This window comes from Trichomycterus rosablanca, unplaced genomic scaffold, assembly GCF_030014385.1.
Source record: "Trichomycterus rosablanca isolate fTriRos1 unplaced genomic scaffold, fTriRos1.hap1 scaffold_173, whole genome shotgun sequence".
NCBI classification, from domain to species: Eukaryota; Metazoa; Chordata; class Actinopteri; order Siluriformes; family Trichomycteridae; genus Trichomycterus; species Trichomycterus rosablanca.
In genome coordinates, this window is record NW_026947001.1 from 86,977 (window position 1) to 105,216 (window position 18,240).

General features: G+C 43.3%; 3 non-coding genes across 3 annotated transcripts; 2 read left to right on the plus strand and 1 right to left on the minus strand.

The window, feature by feature from the left end:
• Positions 1-4,265: 4,265 nt before the first annotated feature.
• On the minus strand, positions 4,266-4,347 carry trnal-aag (transfer RNA leucine (anticodon AAG)). The gene has a single exon. It is a non-coding gene; the product is annotated as a tRNA-Leu (tRNA).
• A 320-nt stretch (positions 4,348-4,667) lies between these two features.
• Positions 4,668-4,740, plus strand: trnaa-cgc (transfer RNA alanine (anticodon CGC)). Its single transcript has one exon. It is a non-coding gene; the product is annotated as a tRNA-Ala (tRNA).
• A 10,590-nt stretch (positions 4,741-15,330) lies between these two features.
• Positions 15,331-15,403, plus strand: trnak-uuu (transfer RNA lysine (anticodon UUU)). The gene has a single exon. It is a non-coding gene; the product is annotated as a tRNA-Lys (tRNA).
• Positions 15,404-18,240: the final 2,837 nt, after the last annotated feature.

Consider the following 18,240-nt stretch of genomic DNA (forward strand, 5'->3'; position numbering starts at 1 on the left):
TGGTTCCAAGTCGCATTAGGTGCCCTCATCAGAATTTGTTTCACCACACCTGAATGTTTCCCGGTCATGGAGGCAGCGCCGTCAGTTGTGATTCCAACACAGTATTCCCAGCTTAGGCCCACTGAGCTCAAATACAAGTCTACGGAGTTGAAAATGTCCTCTGCTTTGGTAGTGGTAGGGAGTTCTCTGCTGCAGAGAAATTGTTCCTGCAAATCACCGTCCCACACATGTCTCACATAAAGCAGTAAAATGGCATGGTGAGCTATATCCGTGGATTCATCCATCTGTAATGCGTAGTAAGGGCTTGCCTGGACGCGAGCTGTGGTCTGTTGTTTTATGTTACCAGACATGTCTTCAATACGCCGAGCTATAGTATCATTGGACAGGGGTATTGTTTTAAGCTTGTCTGCCACTGATTGATCCAGCACCTCTCTTACCATGTCCATGGCAGCGGGTAAAATAAGCTCTTCGGCTATTGTGTGGGGTTTCTTGGCCTTCGCAATACGGTGAGCTACGTGATAAGACGCCCGGAGCGCATGTTCTTGTTTGGAGCAAGATGCTGTCAGACACTTCTCTGATACCTTCAGCTCATGAAGTCGTCTTTGAAAAAACTCCACCGGCTTGTCTTTACATGCGGGATGTTTCGTTTGTAAATGTCGCATTAGTTTGGATGGTTTCATGCTCTCTTGTGCCAGCACTTCATTACAAATAACACACTTGGGTTTCTGTCCGTGTTTGTCCTCAATGAACGAAAATCCACATTTCAAATACTCCGGGTTGTATTTGCGTTTCGCCATCTTGCCTCCGAACATCATCACAAATTTAAAGAGAAGGGTAACCGGCAAACGAATGGTGGTTACCATGGCAACGAGAATGCTGCGCGCGTCTGATGCGTGTCTCTCTCTGTCTCTTTTTTTTCCAGATAAAAGACGAGTACAAAATCAGATGAGCATTAATTATTTAAAAAATTTTTTAAATGTATTTATTTTTTACAAGCTGTCCGCGACCCGCCCAGAACGTGTCCGCGACCCACTTTTGGGTCGCGACCCACCAGTTGAGAATCGCTGTGGTAGATCATGATCGATGTATTGGGCACCTCTGATGTAAAACAACTGTACTTTTGGTAACCCCTTTGGAGTCTTTCCAAGGAATTGCTCCTGATAACTTTTATTGTTTATTGAAACACAACATTTCCATCTGCTTTAAACTTAGGGAGATCCGCTGTCAGAACTCGGACACAGTCTCTATGTTCAAGTCTAGATTGAAAACATATTCATTTACTCAGGCTTTTGATTGGTCTTTTCAAACTAAACAAGCAAACCTAGTTATGCTGTAATAGTTAGGGGTGCTGGAGTCTAAACCTGTAAAACTCTCTGATATTTTACTCTTAACGATTGCTGCTCCTACTAGATGTGATGGAAACCTGCCGTGTTTGCACCAAAAATGTCCAGAACTTACAACGGAGTTTATCACAGACTGGACTGAACAATGAAGAACTCACATTATTTTTCTGCTAGTTACAACTTTCAGTTCAATTTACTTTTGTGTTTGTATGATTTGTGTAAATCCTTTTTATTTAAAGTATCCTCCAGGCCACCCAAGAAGGATGGGTCCCTGCTGAGTCTGGTTTCTCTCAAGGTTTCTTCCTGAGTTTTTCCTTGCCACAGTCGCCCTTGGCTTGCTCAATAGGGGTTTTTGGTCTGTTGGTCCTGGATAAAGTTGCTTTGAGACAATGCTCATTGTAAAAAGCGCTAAATAAATAAATTTGACTTGACATGTGTCCGAGATCTCTAACTCAAGCACCATTGATGCAATCCATTTAAGTACTTCTACTTCATAGAGTACATCCTGGGCTTTTTATTAATGTCACATTTGTGGGTGTGTGGCAAGCAGCTCATGAACTTTCTTTTATAAATGGCTGTCATATCATATTTTACATTTCATGGAAATAAGCAAAGTAAGAGATCAGTTTTGTTCAATATGAGTCGTAACTTCAGTTTATAAAGATTACAGAAATGTACAGCAATTTTAACCCTTTCTAAACAAAACATTTATCCAATGTCCTTTGTTGTGGACAGCAGGACTTACTACCCCCTGTTTTTAGCCTATTTCTATACAAGGAAGCAGAGGGCTGAGTAAGGCAGAAAATATTTTATTACAGATTTTTGCAGGAAAGTCAGGTGATGCTGTGTTAGTGTGTGTTGTGCTGGTATGACTGGATAAGACACAGCAGTGCTGCTGGACTGAGAATAGTCCACCAACCAAAAACATCCAGCCATCAGCACCCAGTGGGAAGTGTCCTATGACCACTGATGAAGGTCTAGAAGATGACCAACTCAAACAGCAGCAAAAGATGAGCAATCGTTTCTGACTTTACATCTACAAGGTGGACCAACTAGGTAGGAGTGTCTAATAGAGTGGACAGTGAGTGGACACGGTATTTAAAAACTCCAGCAGCGCTGCTGTAATGATCCAGTCATACCAGCACAACACACACTAACACACCACCACCATGTCAGTGTCACTGCAGTGCTGAGAATGATCCACCATCCAAATAATACCTGCTCTGTGGTGGTCATGTCAATAATTGTAGAACTACAAAGTGCTCCTATATGGTAAGTGGAGCTGATAAAATAGACAGTGAGTGTAGAAACAAGGAGGTGGTTTTAATGTTATGGTTGATTAGTGTAAACTCACACACTGCTGTATGTGCTTGCATGACTGTAGGACGCGTTTTCAGTGCATTACCGTAATATCCATAAAATGTGTTCTTGCGATTTCAGTGCAGAAAAGTTTGTGTAGAGACTGCAGCAGCGGATACTGTGTTTGTTTAGATTTTGTGGTCATACTTTATTAACAAGGTAAGTTTATTAAAATAAAAGGTTTTTTTGTATATTAGCTTCTGGATATTTTCGGATGCTACGGACAAAACTGTGTTGTACTGCTATGATGATACGACTATGTTCCAAACCCTTTTAGACTCTTCCACCACCGTTAGCGCTTCTCTCAGTTAGTTCAGCTCATTAAATATATTATCCACAGTATCGCTTACTTTTACAAACCCAATTTCAAGGTTTAGACAGAAGGGAAAATGTCAATGTAAATAGACAGCAGTTTGTAAAAGATGTTATTTATATTCTAGCATACAAACATACATCGCTCCAAAATATGAATTAACGCTTCAGCCAGGGTTGCCAGATTGCGCATTTTAAAGTCTGTCAAAATGCATGGAAAACAGCCGATAATCAGCGCTTAAACAATATTAAACCAGTTAAACATGATCTACTACTGCTGATATCTCACAAATCAGTGATTATAAATTATTAATGGCATTTGAAATAATAAAAAACTAAGACTAAGAAGTCTTTAGGGTTTTTTGTGTTTTTGCTAGAACTGTTTCTACTTGAAGAATTCTTTAGTATAATTTAAGGTTCTTTGCTAACTCAATTAGATTTTTATGGATTTTTTTCTCTTGCCACATATAAATGCACATAACATTAAGGACTGGAAAACAATCGTGCAATTGATACAGGAAAAAAGGAAAAAGGTGAAAGAAAGGAATCTGTTTGTAATCTACCTGCAAAATTGTCCTCCTGAGATGTTTTTTTTTGTGTGTGTGTAAGCAGCAACATACTTCACCTAAAACTTTATATAATCACCATCAAGAGAGCCGAAACAGAAATAAAAACATTTTATATTAATTGAAGTTCTACAGGACAACATATGTTAAAGTTTGTAATTTAAGTCACATGCTTGTGGGGATTAAAGCAGGTTGCAGAGCTCGGGTAGCTCAGTCGGTAGAGCATCAGACTTTTAATCTGATGGTCCAGGGTTCAAGAGCTTTCTTTCTTACAACATTTCTTCTGCTAAACCATCATGCTGTATGCTTAATTTAAGACTCCGTGGTGCATCGGTGTGTTTGAGCTTGGCTTTAGAACGTATGCTGTTTTCACAGTGTCTGCGTTCCATTTTAGGTATAAACACAGTTATTGGGTGAGTACAGGTGTTTTTTTATTATGCTTCTTATTATATCATAGTTGCATGTAGTCGGAGTGATGCTAGAGATAACAGCAACGATACAAAGGTACACCAAGTTAAGGTTTGTGTGCACAGTGCGGTCGAACTGTTTCATGTTACATAAAAAAAAAAGTTAAGAAAGGTTGTGGGTCGAAAAGGGCCAATCGCGTGTGCCACACTTGGGATTGTGATTGAGTATACGTTGCATTGGGTGGGTAAACATGGAGCTGGCGTTGAAAAACATGAGTTGGCAGCGGTGGGATTCGAACCCACGCCCCCGAAGAGACTGGAGCCTTAATCCAGCGCCTTAGACCGCTCGGCCACGCTACCACTGGTTAAGGGGCAGATCGAAATGAGCAACTACGTATGCAATTTCTACATGCATTTTCCAATAGAAGTCAAAGAGGTTGCAGACTGAAAAGTTCGCAAGTGCAATCGCCACACTTGTGATGGAGCACAAGCTACACCAAACTGGTAAACATCATGAGTTGGTGATGAACTTTCTTCTTCAGACTGGTTTGTAAATGAAAGTCAAAGAGAAGGTAGGAGCCCAGATATCTCAATCGGTAAAGCATCAGACTTTTAATCTGAGGGTCCAGGGTTCAAGTCCCTGTTACAATTTACAAAGGGTAAAGGAGAGTTCTTTATAAGGGGAATTAGCTCAATTGGTAGAGCGCTCGCTTCGCATGCGAGAGGTAGCGGGATCGATGGCCGCATTCTCCAATGCAGAAACATTATGATCATTTAAAGGCAACACATAATATAAGACTCGTTACGTCATTGCTCACTGAAACGCTGCGTCAAAAATAATGTCAGTTTACGCTCTATTTTCATTCATCGTTTAGTCTAAAGACCTTTATTAATTTTTTTAATTGACAAACATGCAATAACTTTGAAACAATCTTGCAACAAATCTTTTCACATTATTATGTATGGTAGAGGGTTAAAGATGTAAATTTGTATAAAGCATGAGCTGTCAGAAGTGGGATTCAAACCCACGCCTCAATGAGAGACTGTGACCTGAACGCAGTGCCTTAGACCGCATCCTGACTAACTTGGGTAACGTTGACACCACATCATATAGCAATAGAAAGGGAGCCCCATATGAGCACTCCAACTGACCAAATAATGTTTTTGGATGGATCATTCTTAGCACTGTAACGGCACTAGCATGTTAGGGTGTGTTTTCTCTGGTATGAGTGTTTTAGGTACAGCCTTCTTGTTGGGTTTTTAACTGACTGGATTATGTGTTAAGAACTCAAACCCTGTTTGTGCTGGTTGTAGGCTATTCAATCGATCACTAGATGGCATAATATGAATACAGTTAGAAAGTAAAACGATGTTGCATGCTGACCTGTGTGGAATACAACTAATGTATGTAGTACTAAGAAGTGTTTCTTAAGGATTTTTTTGGTGCTCTTGCTGGAACTGTTCTACAGGACAACGTATGTTAAAGTTTGTAATTCAAGTCACATCCTTGTGAGGATTAAAGCGAGTAGCAGAGCTCGGATAGCTCAGTCGGTAGAGCATCAGACTTTTAATCTGAGGGTCCTGGGCAGGGGCGTCGTAGTGGGGTGAAAAGTGGGACTGAGTTACCAGGGCCCCAAGTCGGGGGAGGGCCCTTGAGGAGTCTGGAATTTTATTTTCCTTTAAATATTAATATAATTTAAAGATCACAATAAATGTTGCTAACTAATGTAAATTTAATGTTTTGGGTAAATAAATCGGTTGATTGATGGATTGAATTGTGTGTCCTAGCCTACATATAGTGTCTGAGGACAGGCACCCTCACCCCTTGCACAAAATGGTTTAGTCCACCTTCACCGGGCTAGGCGCATTTAACTTAGTATAGACCGCTGAAGTCGTGCGTCATTCTGTAGTCCTTGTTATGCCCATATTTGGAGACCCGGGTCTAACTCAGATTTCCTATGGGAAAAATTAACAGGGTTTTTAAAAAATCGACTCTAACGCATCCTGTGCTAAATAAACATTTTCAGAACCCTGTACGTTTTGTCCTGTGTACATTTCTCTCCTGTACATCACTGGATCCTCTGAATTACGAGGTTGTTAAAGGGTCGTAATACTAATAATGCTACACGAAAGCTAATGCTACTGCACATTAATTAGACGTCACTGAACTACACCAATCAAATCAACGGAACGAGCGGCTCGCTTTTGGTAAGTACAATCAAAGGCGTAACACCCAACCATCCTTGCTTTCTACTTTAATGTAGCTACCTACTAAAAATATAAAGTAAAACTTGTGAATATCACACCACTGTTACACTGGTGAATCACGCTGCTTCGTGCACTCATTTAAGAGGCTTATAAAAGAAAAAGAAAAAAGAAAACATTAAGAGGCTTCCAGTCTAGTGACGTCAATTCAGTGCGCAGTAGCATTAGCTTACATGTAGCAATATTCATATTTTGACTCTTTAACGACTTCATAATTCAGAGGATCCAGTGATAATAGACAGAAGAATCTCCATAAAACAAAACGTAACAGCTTTGAAACATTTTTTATGACTACAGGATGCGAGAGAGGCAATTTGCGAAATCTCCATTCATATTTCCCATTAAAAATTTCTCTTAGACCCGGGTTACCAAATATGGGCATAACAACATGGCGTGGCCTACAAAATGATGACACGACTTCAGTGGTCTATTCATTCTGCTGAAGCGGCAGTGCGCGTTGTATCCGTGCTATGGAAGTTGATGCCCAATAAATCTGAATCCGGTTTTCAGAAAAGAAAAGAGAGGCAGGAAAGAGAAAAAAAAAAATGTGGGAAAGCAACTGCTAACGAACTTCTTTCCCAAGAAAGGTGAGCGCAAATGTGGAAGCAAATAGCCTACATTAAATGAACTCCTGTGGTTATAAAACGCTTCAATACCACCGCGATTGTCAGTGCTAAAAACACAAAATTAGAAATAACATGATGCCTTATCTGTAATCTGAGGTAAACTCTAAATACATTTTTGTTTGCATAGATTACCACACCATTGCAGTAGTATACTAATTTGAAAAAGGAAAAACTGAAAGAAATACAACTAAGTGAAAATATTGCACACATAGTGTGTAGTTATTTACTCTTAAAGAATATCAAAAAAGTAATATATACAAAAGTAATATATATAAAAGTAAAATATACGTACTCTTGTTTATATTATGCTTTAAAATTTATATTATGCTTTTAAACGATCACAGACTCACTTTATTTAAACATTGATCTTAGCATTTAGAACGAACAATGTGAGGTCTTTTATGAAGTGCATTTTCTCTTTGATTTTGTTGGACTTCTGGTGGTGGTGGTTAGGGGAAGGGGGTTGTGATTATATGTAACTTTACTACCTTATGTGCATTTGTGTCTTTGTTCCCATTTTGAAGGTTGTGATATTACTTTAAGCTTAACTTTTCTTTTTCATGTAATTACTGATATTTTACTACAGGGGTGCACAACTTCTTTTTACCAAGGGCCGATTTCACATAAACACCTAAACCAGAGGGCCACAAATTTCATTTTTACAGACCTGTCCACATGAATTTGTAATACAGTTAGGACATGGGTGATACAAAAAAAAAATCTTGATTATTATCAAATGTATTATCGATTCTTGATTACGATTGTGATTTTTTTAGTTTTTGTATAATGCAATTGAAAAATTTGTATTTAATTTAAAAGACTGCAGAAGTGCAAAAATAGTAACAGCACCACCTATAATCATCCTTTCAAGGAACTCAAACTTGATAACAATAACAATATAACAATAATTAACAATAATTTAAAGAGTCTGTATCAGTATCTACACTGGGGGACATCAAGTAAGCAGTCAGCTCATCTTTGATTTTGTCCTCTTGTGATTGGGGGTGGATAGACGGGGCACATTCTGCTTCTAACAATATGGACTACAATTCCCATGTTTCCACGTACTCTCACGTGACTATCACATGTCCCAGGTCAGCCAATCCTGATCGCGCTCATCGTCTCCGGAGTTTTGATTCAGTTCAGCTGTGCTCAGTTCCATGCGCATCTTATTTAAACTCTTCTGTATGAGTCTTGTTGTGAAGTTTTGCCGCTCGTGTTTACGGTTCTTATTTCTGAATCTAACCATTACCGTGTATGATACTTGCTGTCTTCTGTTTGCTGCCTGTCTGTTTATGCTCTAGTTTTGGATTTTGTACCCTGTTTTTGCCCTTTTTGTTCTTAAACTTTCCCTGATTTATATTCCGTGAACGTGTGCTCAGTTTCATGTGACATGTTAGTATTTTAATTAAAATATAAAGTATGTAAACAATCGCGATTGTCACATTTCTAACATCGTGTGAAAACTGTTACGTGGAGAAAGGAGGACTCAAATGCAGAATTCAAAATCAAAATGATATTTTATTTTTAATTAGAAATAAACAAAAACAGAGGAAAAATGAGAAACAAAAACCCAATCGGAAAGTCCGATGGTGCCGCAGAACTGCTGGGAAAAGAAAAACCCAAAAAGGGAAAATAAGAGACGGGGAGCGCTTTAGGCGCTACAGTGTCAAAACACGGGAGTAGATTACTCCCGGCAATCACTAGCCCCAGCACAGCGGAAGGCTAGGATAGAACGCGACCGGCGTCTGCTTTGCTGAGGTTCGCAGCTGAAGTACGCCGATCTAAAAAAGAGAAATAACAGAGTTAGATACACCAACTGCGAGTGCGGATTCGAACCGGTGAATGCTGCGCGAGAACCGAAAGCTTAGCGGTGTCGCCACCCAGCGGTTCAGGAATCCAATTTTCGGGTTGGATCTAAAAGGATGTGCGGTTGCTGTACCAAGCGGACACGCTTGATGTACAGCAGCACCGCTAATGCTAAACGCATAAACAAAAGCAGCGCGAGGGCTGCACGGCGTCGCACCACGCTAATCCTAATAGGGACAATAACGAACGGTTACCTCGACCTTGCAGTCTACACACCCGAATGGCGCATGCCACCAGGGGATACCGTTTTACCTAGGAAAGGAGCGTGGACGAGCAGCCACATAAGATCAGGGAAACAAACAAAAGGTGCGACACCCGCCGCTGTGCAGAGCTGGCTTAAATAGCCAGCTTGACAGCTGCGGGTGATCAGCCCTAATTGGTCCTCCTGCCACTTAAGGCCTTTGTTTGCCTTGCTCTGTAAGACCTACTTCGCTGGGAACTCGGGGTGCATTCACCAGCTACCGTAGGTCTCCTAATAGAACCCCCTCCTCTAGGGACAGCTCCTGAGGTCCCAAGACCCGCAGCACGGTTCCGGCGGAACTCGCGGATCAGTTCAGGGTCCAGGATCTGCCGAGCCGGTACCCATGAACGTTCCTCAGGGCCGTAGCCCTCCCAATCCACCAAGTATTGGGTGCTACCCTGAACCTTCCTGCAATCCAGCAGGCGGCGGACAGTGAAGGCAGGGGCACCCTGGATGATACGAGGGGCGGGAGGCTGGGGAGGGGGTAAAACTCCCCCGCACATAAATGGTCGGAGTTGGGAGACGTGAAAGGTTGGATGCACTTTCATCCTGGGAGGAAGCTCCAACCTATAGGTCACCGGGTTGATCCGCCTGACCACCTTAAACGGGCCAATGTACCTGGGTGCCAGCTTGTGAGGGGCACCTTTGACGGGGAGATCCCTCGTCGACACAAGGACACGTTGGCCCGGCCGGAAGGTGAGAGCCGGCTGCCGCCTGCGGTCAGCAGTGCGCTTCATGGAGCGCTGATTGGCCACAAGTGCCTGCCTTGCTTTACGCCAGGCGGCGCGGCAGCGGCGGACATGAAGCTGTACAGACGGGACCGCTACTTGCTGCTCCTGCTCAGGAAAGAGCGGAGGAGGGTACCCGAACTGAGCTTCAAACGGTGACATTCCTATCGCCGAGTGATGCAGGGTATTGTGAGCAAATTCAGCCCACAATAATTTATCCGACCACGTGGCCGGATTCCCTGCCGTCAGGCACCTGAGCATCTTGCTCAGATCCTGGATGAGCCTTTCCGATTGCCCATTCGACTCGGGGTGATACCCCGAGGATAAGCTGGCCTTAGCACCAATGAGTTGGCAGAAGGCCCGCCAGCACTGGCTTACAAACTGCGGGCCCCGATCAGACACAATGTCTGATGGGACCCCATGCGCTCTCACCACATGTTGCAGGATGATCTGCGCAGTGCCCATGGCGGATGGTAGCTTGGGCAGAGGGACAAACAGGCAAGACTTGGTGAACCGGTCGACAATTACCAACACCGCTGTGAACCCTCTAGACTTTGGCAAGCCTGTCACAAAGTCTAGAGCAATATGGGACCACGGTCTTGAAGGTATCGGCAACGGATGGAGAAGGCCTCGTGGGCGCTCTCTGGGGCTCTTATTCAGAGCGCACACAGTACAGGCACGGACGAAGTCACGTACCTGATTCTCCATCCCCGGCCACCAAAATCTTCGGCGCAGCAAAACCAGGGACTTAGTCACGCCTGGGTGCGCCGCAAAAGGAGAGGCATGAGCCCACTCGAAAACCTGACGCCGTACAGTAGTAGGTACATACAGCCTGTCAGGAGGTCCCCTACCGGGGTCGGGTTCGGCCCTTTGGGCGTCCCGTATGACCTTTGAAATGCCCCAGGTGACTGGGGCAGCTATCTGGGTCGAGGGAATCACGGGATCAGGCTCGGTCTCCGGCCTGGTTGGTTCCCACTGTCTAGACAGGGCATCCGGTTTAGCATTCTTGGACCCCGGTCTATACGACAGCGTAAAATGGAACCTACCGAAAAATAAGGACCACCGTGCCTGACGCGAGTTCATCCTTTTGACTTGCTGGATGAATGACAAGTTCTTGTGATCAGTCCAGACAAGAAAAGGATGTTTGGCTCCCTCGAGCCAGTGTCGCCACTCATCTAAAGCCAACTTAATGGCTAGAAGTTCCCTGTCTCCGACCGGGTAATTCCGCTCAGCCGGAATCAGGCGGTGCGAAAAGAAGGCACACGGATGCAGCTTCTTTCCTGGCCCCACTCTCTGGGACAATACTGCCCCAACCCCAACCTCAGAGGCATCCACTTCGACCACGAATGGCTCCTCAGGGTCAGGCAACTGCAAAACAGGAGCAGTTGTCAAGAGAGCTTTCAGTCTGTCAAAGGCTTGTTGGGCCTGCACTGACCATTTAAAGGGCCCCTTACCAGTAAGGGCTGTTAGTGGCGCGGCGATAGTGCTAAAGTTCTTGATAAATCGCCTAAAAAAGTTTGCAAAGCCCAAAAACCTTTGCATTTGGCGAACAGAACTTGGAGTTGGCCAGCTCTCCACAGCTTTAATTTTAGCCGGATCCATGCGAAGGGTGCCCTGTGACACTATGAACCCTAGGAACGAAACCGAAGGGGCGTGAAAGACGGACTTCTCCAGCTTGACGAAAAGATGGTGTTCGAGCAAGAGCTGGAGAACCCGTCGGACATGCCCTATATGTTCGTCGATGGATCGGCTAAAAATGAGAATATCGTCTAGATAAACGTAGACGAACTTATCAAGGGTCTCCCGTAGGACCTCATTGATGAATCTCTGGAAGACTGCGGGGGCATTCATTAACCCAAAGGGCATCACTAGATACTCATAGTGGCCAGTGGGCGTAATGAACGCAGTCTTCCACTCGTCCCCCTGCCTGATCCGGATCAGGTTGTACGCGCTGCGTAAGTCGAGCTTTGTAAAAATTTAGGCTCGCTGAAGGGCTTCAAAAGCCGTGGCCATCAGCGGCAGCGGGTACCGATCCTTGATCGTAATAGCATTTAGACCGCGATAATCGACACAGGGGCGCAATGTATCATCCTTCTTACCAACAAAAAAGAACCCCGCCCCGGCCGGGGAGGAAGAAGGACGAATGAACCCCTGTTTGAGCGCCTCGCGCACATACTCCTCCATGGCAACCTTCTCCGGACCGGAGAGTGAGAAAAGGCGCCCCCTAGGAGGGGTAGTGCCGGGCAACAAGTTTTTGGCGCAGTCGAACGGTCTGTGGGGGGGCAAGTCCCGCGCCCTGGACTTGCTAAAAACCTCCTGAAGATCATGGTACACAGGAGGAACTGTGGCCAAATCCGGGGTCTCCATTTGTGGTACTGGCGGGTTGAGATTCGTGCCGGCCTGAAGCAAGCACGAATCTCTACACCGTGTTCCCCAAATGAAGATTGACCCGGTGGCCCAGTCGATCTGGGGGTTGTGTCTTTGCAACCACGAAAATCCCAGGACCACCTGGAGGTGAGGAACGTGAGTCACTAAGAAGGTGATCCGTTCCTCGTGGTCCTTCAGACGCAACGTCAAGGGCTGCGTCCGATGGGTAATCGGGCTGCCCGCTACGGCTCGACCATCAACAGCATGGACCGAGACCGGCTTGGTTAGCGGCTGGACCTCTATCCCCAGCCTGCGTACCAGATCGATGTCAATGAAGCTCTCTACCGCTCCCGAATCGACACAAACCTTGAGGTTTGTATTTCCCGAGCCCCAAGACAATCGGGCCGATAAAAACAGGCCCTGACCAGGGATGCTAGTTTGGCCCTCTCTCGATTCCCTGGTTCGAGAGCGGCCTACTAGTTTAATGGTCGGCGGGGTCTGGAGTGGGAACCTGACGCCTGAGGGGCGTCAGGTCGTGTCGACCCCAATTGCATGGGTTCGGGATCGGGATTGTGCGGAGGGGAGCTAGGAGGGACCAACGAGCGAGCAAACGGAGGACAGGAACCCCGTTCCCGCGCTCGCTGGCGAAGCCGGGTGTCTATGGACGTGGCCAGTGTGTAAAAGGCCTTAAGGGTGGTAGGAGGATCTCTAGTGGCCAGCTCGTCCTTTACCTTACTGGAAAGACCGCGATGGAAAATAGCGGTAAGGGCCCCTTCATCCCAACCACACTCTGCTGCTAGCGTTCGAAACTCAATCACGTAGTCTGCTACTGAGCGACCACCTTGGGTGAGTTCGAGAAGGCGTGGACCCACCTCTTGGCCCCCCGCAGGGTGAAAAAATGTCTCCTTAAGAGCCTCCTTAAAGGAGCTTTCAGACGAACATTCAGGAGCGTCTTGCTCCCAAAGAGCGGTAGCCCATTCCAATGCCCTCCCAGTGAGAAGGGAAATGATATAGGCCACCTTAGAACGTTCTGTGGGGTAGCGAGACGGCTGTAGCTCAAACGCTAACGAGCATTGGAGGAGAAATCCGCGGCACTTCTTCGCTTCTCCCGAGTATCTCTCAGGAGGAGGAATGGGCGTGTCACGGATTACAGACTCCCTAGAGTGAGCAGCGGGACTAGGAGTGGGCCCCGAGATGGGCACTTGTTGGGCGAGCGCGGCTACGCGCTGCACCAACTCGGTGAGGGCTACCTCATGCCTGCCCAACGCCACCCCTTGGTGGCGTAACACGTCGGAAACGGTTGTGGGTTCTGCTGAGTCCATGAGTGGTCGCACCTTTCTGTTACGTGGAGAAAGGAGGACTCAAATGCAGAATTCAAAATCAAAATGATATTTTATTTTTAATTAGAAATAAACAAAAACAGAGGAAAAATGAGAAACAAAAACCCAATCGGAAAGTCCGATGGTGCCGCAGAACTGCTGGGAAAAGAAAAACCCAAAAAGGGAAAATAAGAGACGGGGAGCGCTTTAGGCGCTACAGTGTCAAAACACGGGAGTAGATTACTCCCGGCAATCACTAGCCCCAGCACAGCGGAAGGCTAGGATAGAACGCGACCGGCGTCTGCTTTGCTGAGGTTCGCAGCTGAAGTACGCCGATCTAAAAAAGAGAAATAACAGAGTTAGATACACCAACTGCGAGTGCGGATTCGAACCGGTGAATGCTGCGCGAGAACCGAAAGCTTAGCGGTGTCGCCACCCAGCGGTTCAGGAATCCAATTTTCGGGTTGGATCTAAAAGGATGTGCGGTTGCTGTACCAAGCGGACACGCTTGATGTACAGCAGCACCGCTAATGCTAAACGCATAAACAAAAGCAGCGCGAGGGCTGCACGGCGTCGCACCACGCTAATCCTAATAGGGACAATAACGAACGGTTACCTCGACCTTGCAGTCTACACACCCGAATGGAGCATGCCACCAGGGGATACCGTTTTACCTAGGAAAGGAGCGTGGACAAGCAGCCACATAAGATCAGGGAAACAAACAAAAGGTGCGACACCCGCCGCTGTGCAGAGCTGGCTTAAATAGCCAGCTTGACAGCTGCGGGTGATCAGCCCTAATTGGTCCTCCTGCCACTTAAGGCCTTTGTTTGCCTTGCTCTGTAAGACCTACTTCGCTGGGAACTCGGGGTGCATTCACCAGCTACCGTAGGTCTCCTAATAAAAACATTCATTCTAATTAACAGAATTAATCGTGAAAATTGCCCAGCACTAAATACAGTTACATAAAATCAGGTAGTTAGAAGAAATGTGTTGGTCAGTGGGAGATACTGCAGCGTCTTTCTGACACCAACTGATTAAAGTGGTCGCAAGCAAAGCAGATATGAGAAAACGCCATGGCCCTTTTAATGAAAAAATACTTGTATTTCTTTTTTTACTTTCTTTTTTTATTCGTACTTGGTTTGGACAAACATGGTACCGCTGAAGTAACTTGTATTTACATCATTTACTTTTCAGTCTCAAGTTAATGGAATTACCCGGTGAATTTAAAGTGACAGCATCATTTATTTAAAAATGCATCAGCACTTCATTTGATCGAGAGTGTGCACCCCTGTTTTACTGGATCTCTGCTGATATCTTGTGGACCATATTGACTAATCAGTGAAAATTTATGTTTCCTTGTATAATAAAACCATTATGCTTATTTAGCTTTAATTAGCTTTAATTATTAAACAGTGATTAGATAGTGATGGTGAAACTAAAAACCTGTTATTACCATCACTAAGTGTCTTTACCATCACAAGAAGTTATGTGTTGGTAATGACATGTTGAGATAATGACAGTTTTTACTTAGGAAAAAAAGTAAACAGCTAGTATACGATGTACTTTACATACATTTAAATAATGTGAACATTTCAATTGTAAAATACTGCTGTAACAATGTAAATAGACGCTGAATAAACATACTTTATGAACAGGATGAATACATGATTAAATTTCTCACATTTTTAGAGATCAAAAACCAAAGTCCTGGCATCCATGTGGATGTTACTTTGACACGTACCACCTACCTCAGCATTGTTGCAGACCATGTACACCCTTTGATGAAAGCTGTATTCCCTGATGGCTGTTGACTCTAAAGAAGTAACTTTGTATAAAGCATGAGATGTCAGAAGTGGGATTTGAACCCACACTTTATAACCCAAAACTTTATATAATCGCCTTCAAGAGAGACAGCACAGCTCTTTTCAGCCTGGATAGCTCAGTTGGTAGAGCATCAGACTTTTAATCTGAGGGTGCAGGGTTCAAGTCCCTGTTCGGGCGAGTTGTTTCTTACTGTGTTGGGTAAGCGGCATTGTCCCGTACAACATGGTTTGTTTAGAAAGTTAAAGAATTTGTACTTCATGAGATATTTCTAATTGAAATAGCATGTACTTGGTCAGCTTGAAACAATCGCATACTGAATGTGTAACATGTTCTCCACACCAACTAATTGTACCCCCAGCCGTTTCAAACATACTGTAGTAAAAAGAGGACCGTTTGAAACTATAATTATGTGCAGCCTAATAATGCACTGAGTTGTACATATTAATACCCACATACTTTATGTAAAATTACATGCTTTTTTTTGTTCAGTTCTTTGTTACTGCACTTCACCAAACAGTAGGTAAATCCTGCACTATTTTGGCCCTTACATAATGAGTTCTTTCTGTGTCCTGACTGACCTCTTATTGATGACTGATTCAGTATTATCTTAAAATGACAATCACAAAAAACTGAATAGCTTAGTGTGCAGTGATAACCATTGTTATAGTTGTCATTGTAGCATACACTGTTGCTCAGTTACAGACTAACCCAACATAACACCAGCACAGTCTAGTTTAAACCAAAAGTAGATTAATCTCAGGTGCGTGTAAGTGCAGCATATTCTTTTATTTAATTTAATTTTCATCAAACATTTTATCTTGGACGGGGTTGTGGTGGGTCATTTTTTCACGGGGAATTTCTGGGCGGAGGGAAAGGATACAGTATATACACAATATTGTACATAAAATGATCTTTATTATAAATACTTGTAGCGCTTGTGCCTGTGCTGACTTGATCATTTAGAAACTACACACCCAGAAGCAGCAGCCACCTCACTGGCCTATAGTATGTCATCTATATTTTATTGTTCAGTGTGTTGTACTCGTCGAGTACTTTATGCCAATTTGTTTTTGGGCAAGACAGTAAATAAGTCTCTATAGTTCTACCTAATGTTTAGTCATGTGATGTTCAAGTCCATGCAGACACAAGTACTACAATAAGCAATATATAAATATAAGAAGTCATTCGTTTGCATGAATAGTTAAAAGCTAATGAATCACGGGAAAATGTACTTAACCCTCTATTTATTGAAAACATCAATTTATTTTACCAAACACTTGAACAAACATATTTATCTAGATTTCAATGTATTACACATTTCGTATTTAATAAAACGTCACATTTCACATCCATCTGTTGCTCTTAGGCAACATTGTACCATCGTGGAACACAAATATAACCAAATCATCATATCATCAAATTATTGTATCAAAACATTACAATCAGATGTTTTTTCATGGTAAAACATTAAAAACCACAATAACCTCATCCTAATATACACCTCATCCTTACAAGAATGCACATACACACACACGGACCTGCATGTACATACACAACATCTCCTGTATCACTAATGGCCCTCACTGCTTACGAAAGTTAAGGAAGCAATTCCTCTCAATAGGAAAACACAGGTAAGTAGCACATTTTGAGCACTGCACCTTTACAATGCCTGAACAACCTGGGTTTTTGCATCATCTTCATCCTCATCTCTATCCTCATCTCCATCCTCACTCTCACTCTCTCCCTGCCGGATTGTCACTATGACCTCATCTTCCTCATCACTATATAACATCTCATCCTCACTCTCATCAACTGGAAGTACCACCTGTTCTTTATACCCTTTTTAAGTGCCATAGAAAACTTGCAGATTCATTTTCTGTATTAAATCATAGTAAGTGTTAATGTAGTATTTGAATTACATATTTTTATAAATGCATTACAAAATCTTATTCATGGCACATACATGTAAACAGTTCTAGACCTGGTATGGCCTTATGCAATTATGGTATTCTATTATGGTACAATGCTGCCTCAAGGCAACATGCAGTTTTTTGTAATTTTCTATGATATATTTGATGGTATGTAATGTAATGTTTTTGAAAATACTTCTTTACTTACCAGTGAAGGTGAGTCAGATTTTTTGTTGGTGATTATCTGGATTAAAATGTGTGAAAAATGCACTTTTTATTAGAGAGAATACAGGGCTGTCTGTCATGCTCACGTGCTGAAAGATGAAGCAAAATTGACTCCTGTGGGTCATGCGACCACTTTTTTGCATTTTCATTGGTTAGTCTTTGATTTCCCCTCCCCTGAGATAGCAATGATCAATTAAATGGATGTCTACTTTTATTTTAAAAAGCTAAAATAGGCTATGTTGCCTGGAGGCAACACGGTACCATAGAGGGTTAATAGTTTGCAATGCTTCTGCATTGGAGAATGCGAGCATCGATCCAGCTACCTATCGCATGCTAAGCGAACGCCATTTGAGCTAATTCCCCTTACGATGAACCCCCTTTAGCCTTTTGTAAATTGTAATGTACTATCAGAGCGTTGATGCTGCATTATAAAGTGAGGGTGCAACGTGTTTAAGCTCACATACTCTTTTCTGTATTATGCCTTGCTTTTAAACCATCACAGACTTTGTTTATCGCAGCCTTTAGGACGAACTAAACCCAATCAAAACTGTCTTTGTACCACTGATAGACTGACTTAAGGGTTGATGCTGCATTTTAAAGGGGATGTCGTGAGTTTCAGCTGTTCATCTTTTACAAAACAGTTCACCAGATAAAAAAACATTAAAAAGTCACATACCTCTACTTAAAAAAAATTTTGTTTGAGACATTTCAAAATTGGAGAATTATAAGTTATTTTGTGTTTGTGTAGCCCAATGAAAATTTGGGGATTACTAATATTTTGTTTATGTTAATTTATAACTAGTAAATAAGTTGTTCTTATTTGTTCTGTAAATAATGTTCTGGTTGTTTTATGCTGTTTAAAGTAAAGTATATGTATAG